Source organism: Pezoporus flaviventris, unplaced genomic scaffold (genome assembly GCF_033815535.1).
Source record: "Pezoporus flaviventris isolate CSIRO_AGI_PZ_B2104156 unplaced genomic scaffold, CSIRO_AGI_Pfla_v1 ptg000020l, whole genome shotgun sequence".
In the NCBI taxonomy this organism is placed as follows: Eukaryota; Metazoa; Chordata; class Aves; order Psittaciformes; family Psittacidae; genus Pezoporus; species Pezoporus flaviventris.
The window spans coordinates 2,902,459-2,907,246 of NW_026892568.1; the positions used below are offsets into that span (position 1 = coordinate 2,902,459).

Sequence of the window (4,788 nt, forward strand, 5' to 3'; positions counted from 1 at the left end):
AAGCTCTTCAGGGGTCTCCAGTGCAACCGATGAACAAGAGGGCTTCTCTCCCCTTTTATGACCAACACTCATCAGTTAAACAGAGCAAACCTTCTTCAGGTTTAAAGGTGATTCCCTGAGCACAGCATTCACTTCTGTATTGTCTAGAGCCTGTCCAGCCTGCTCTCCCAAAGTGTAAAAACAGGCTACCAGATCTAGCACTTCTGAGAAGCACAAACCCACTGTACTCATACACCAGCACCACTGCCAAAACATTCCAGGCACTAAACAGCTATTATAAAAACAATCTCTTTTTGATTGAAAAACTAAACCTCATCAAAACTTCAAAACAGATGGATAAGCAAAAATATGCTATGCCAACAGAAAGAAACAGCAATCACTTAAAGATGTCTGTAGGGAGGAGGGAAGCGCATTTTTAAAGTGAAGGGAGATTAAATGAGCTGAATTTCAGGGGTAACAGGTTCCACCCAGTTGGGGACTGCCATGTCAAGAGCTCTGTATCACCTCTGATTCCAGATGCTAGTGGGAAAACGCTAACCATGAAGTCTAGTATAAATATAATATACAACAGGGAGAACTCCCAAAACCTTAACACCAAACTCCCACTAAGCTGGAAAACTGCTGCTAAATTACAAGTTCATTTTTCACCCTAAGGAATATTTTTCACTAGTGGTAATGATAGGGGTGTTGTTTTTTTTTTTTTTTCCCAGGGAAATATCTCTGCACATTGCACATATGAGCTAGTGCTGTGCTATAATTGCCACAGAAAGGAAATTAACAGTATTCTAATGAGGAGTTTTGTTACTGACAAATTATCATCTTCCAAGTCTGTGAGAGCCTCTTAATTTAGGCTGTCATTTTTCCCCACTGCATCCCCTGGTGACTGTACCTTGGAAAACAGTAATTGCTAGAGAAACTAGGGAACTGTGGGCCACCACAGGGCAGATGCAGACAGAACATACAAGGGCTTCAGAAGAAACGTAGGCAGAAGAACTTGAGATAATAAACCCCAATCCATTTTCACATTCAGTCATGGAGGCAACCTTTTATATGCCTAATGCTGTGAACAAAATGTAGATACACGTCCTTCCTGCACTGGAAGTGGCTATAAAGGTCAGCTCATGAATATGCAATAGAAAGCCCTCAAAGTAGGGACCCAGCCAACATCTGTTAGCTAAGCCTCCTGGAGCAAATCAAAACAGTTTGTTCAAGGGTCCTTTTTTCCACCCAAAGTAGCCCCAAAGGGCTTTTACAAAACTGCCCAGCTCTCAATTGGAACTAAATGGAGCAACCTCCCCAGCTTGATTACTGTACTGGAGTCAGCCAGCAGCCAGCCCTGGAAGGCAACTGATGAGGCAAAACACAGTATTTTGGATCAGAAGCCAAAACCACTGCACCCAAACTCAACCCTAGCAAGAAATTAGTTGGGACTGGATCAAACCACACAGATTAACCCCTTCACACTCATGAAAATAACAAAAAAATCTTTAAGGACCAGACATGGTATGAGATGGGTTTAAACTGTGCCCAAAAGGTAACAGCAGCAAAGTGCTCTCCCAGTATCAATGATACTTATCATGGCTGGGACAATGCAAGTTCAATTTCTAGGGTCAATATGAATTAGTCTGTATGTGCTGCCTTTTGGATTCTCTGATTCATGGATACTTTACTTCCTGAAGAGAAGAAATTGTGGGAAAAAATAAGGTCCAATCTCTTCTCTGTTTTCTAACTTGCATTGAAAGACTGTCCTCCTAACCCTCCCTATTCCCCATGTTATACTTAGGACTTTTTCAAGCCCAGCACTGAAAGAGTAGACTCTAGTCTTTCCACCTCCAGCTCTCTGCTGCCCCAGTGGCTGCAATTGGTTGTAGTTAGATCTAATTGTCTTTTTGGTTGTAGCTGGGGAAGGAATTAAATCCACCATTAATCATTTTTTTGGGTGGTTGTCTTAAGAGTGAGTTCTTCTATCAGGCCAGCCCTTACAGTGTTCAAAATGTGTTTCTGCTCCTTTTTAACTGTCACCTGATGGGATCACAGGACACAGTGGTTCATTCCAAATGAATTGTTCGGAATGGAGACCAGTTAGTAACTCAAGGTTCATTTCTAACATAAAATAAGTCATGCTTACAGTTAACCCAGAACTGACAAGCTTTCAGGCAGTTAAAGCCAAGGGGTGAAGGATGCATCTCCAAGAAGACGAATTGAGATCTTTGTCCTCTCAGTGACTTGACACCATGGCAAGGTGATCCACACATCAGACCAAACAGGAAGAGGAGACAGAGTCTGGTTTTGGAAAATAACAGTGAAAGTTGTTAGGAAACTGACGGGACCAGAGGAAATAAACCAATTCACTGTTAAGAGAGGCCAGTGATGGAGCTGACTGGGCTGCTCCTCCTCCCCGCCAACCAGCACTCAGCAGCAAGAGCTCAACTTTTTGCATTTTTGTCTTTGTTTGCTCCACAAATAGAACACTTTTCCCTCCCAGTGGCTGTAACCCTCCCCGTGACTATAACCCTCACAGGATCCAGAGGGTGAACATGGCAACTCTTACCGAGGTGGCACAGCTACGCGGATTTCCACAGCGAACAGCAGCCAGCTGCCCCGAGTTGGGTACCAGGACTTGTGTTCGCTTCCAGGTCTCAGACCAAGCAAATTCCTCTCTAAACCATTGGAGGAGATCTAGTTTTACATGAGTTCGTAGCGGTCCAGTCTGCTCTGCACGCCGGCGGCCTTGCCGCGAGGGCGGCCAGCACCTCGCCTCAGGGCACGACCCGCCTCAGCGCTGCCGGCTGCACGCGCGTTACCTCAGGGGCGGACGGGCAAGCGGCGGCCGTGTGGGACGGCCCGGGGAGCGCACTGTGGCTCTCCCCTCCCGGGCCTCGAGCGCTGCTGAGCTGATGGAGCCGTTTCATACCGCGAACCCGCTGCGCACCAGACCCGGACTTGGACCCGGACCCGGACCCAGCACCGGCTCCCGCTGCTCGGCTCCGCGCCGCCAGCCCCGGCCCCGTCAGCCCGTCAGCAGCGCGCCCCCTGGCGGCCGCTCCCGCCTCATGGGGTGCTGCCCTCGTTTTCCCACAGAAACCTCTCCTCCAGTTGCGCGGTGGCTCCATTAACATGGAAATACCCTCCGAACAACGACATGCTTCCGTAAAGGACAGCAATCCCTCAGCCCTGGCTGCAGCCCTGTGCACAAAACAGTTATACCGAGCCCGGAAATCATCCTATGTTTGGCTGGTGTCAAAGGTCCGCATCAGCACACCAAGGCCAGCGTGTCCTGCATGGCCAGCACAGGGAGGCGTGCTGCTGAGGGGCCCAGGGCACGGTAGCAGGTATTTAGGAGTGTTTTGGAGCTAAAAGCCACCGACTGGTTTAAACCAGCAGAGCCCCCCGGCCTCAGCCAGGCCAGGCCATGCTGCAGGGCCATCAGACTCTCAAAAGACACTTTAGCATCAGTACAATGTCAGTCTGAGATAAACCTGTGAGAAATGAAGTCCTGAAGTATCCTCTGGGGGTGTAGTGAGGGTGGGGTGGTGGGAATAACCAGCAGTGTTATGATCTATGAGGGTAGAATTATCCATTAGGAAAACAAAGTCTCAAGGCATGTAAATACCCAGTGTTCCCTGCTGGCTTTGATGTTAAAAGATCAACAGGCCCAGATGAACAACGATCCCTCCAGATTCAGTTACACTATCACAGTAGTCTTCCTTATTTCCTATAACCCCGTTTCCCTCTACCAAGGCAGGTGTGTTGTACCTAAAGAAAACAAAACGACCACAAAAGGAGGGATCCATCAGCACCATCTATCGTGCACTTCTCAGCTTTCATGTGCCATTGCTGCATGGCACCACAAACACACAAGGAGTACTGTAAAGGTAGGCAACCATTCAGTTATGCAGGTCATCAATTTGAAAGCTCTATATCACATGAATGCATTTATTTTCTGCGTCATGGATGTCAGATCTAACAGAAAAAAGAGTAGGAAATACTGTTCAGCTATCTGACAAAGCTCCCACAAGCACTATCCATGGTCACGCTCAGTAACTGGCACTTGTGAGACTGCGCCATACACATTGAGTTCCAGGCTTCCTGGTACAAAACAGACAGTGACACAGTGGAGGGAGACCACTAGCAGGACTGGGATGGGTAGGGACCTGGAACAGGGAATGAGGAAAGAGGCTGACAGCAGCTCCTGTCCTGTTGTAAGAAAAGGTTAACGTGGAGGAATCTAATCTCTGTAGTCCCGTTACCTAATGGGAGGAGGTTACACAGAAGGTCTCTAATGGTCATTTTCCCAGGGAACATGGTATACACATGTCTGCAGAAAAGTATTAGACTTCTTCAGAAACTTTTAGACAACTAATAGTTTGCTAGATAGAGTTAACAGTTTACTTTTGGGAGCTTTCTAATCTTCTGTTGACAGAACTTTCTCACCTCACTTTTCTGGAAGGTCAATGTAACGCACAGGCATCAGCTTTCCCAAAGAACCCAGAACTCTCTGCTTTCTTGTCCTGTTCTGTTTTGTCCCTGAGAGAAAACAAAGTTCATGGCTGAGTATGCATTTGTGTTTCTGCTTTAAACAGCAGAGAAGTCACTCCTGTCTTCCGCTATAAATCAGAAATAAACCTCTAATAGAGGCAGAACAGTCATAAGAAATCAAAGAAACTACATGGCCAAGACATTTAAGCTCCAACTACTGAAGGCACTGACAGTATTCTCTCTGATAAAGAACAAGGTTTCATAAGGACCATCCTTCAGGGCACTGGAAGGGGAAAAAATAAACACAAA

At 46.9% G+C, this 4,788-nt stretch overlaps 1 protein-coding gene across 1 annotated transcript in view; it reads right to left on the reverse strand.

The window, feature by feature from the left end:
- RHBDL3 (rhomboid like 3) overlaps window positions 1-2,968 on the reverse strand; it is a 67,831-nt gene extending 64,863 nt beyond the window's left edge. The window contains exons 1-3 of the mRNA XM_061455339.1: window positions 2,805-2,968; window positions 2,552-2,660; window positions 2,129-2,283 (exon numbers count right to left, since the gene is read on the reverse strand). The gene's annotated coding sequence lies outside the window, so the exon portion shown is untranslated. The remainder of the gene's footprint in view (window positions 1-2,128; window positions 2,284-2,551; window positions 2,661-2,804) is intronic.
- Between the last annotated feature and the right edge of the window lie 1,820 nt (window positions 2,969-4,788).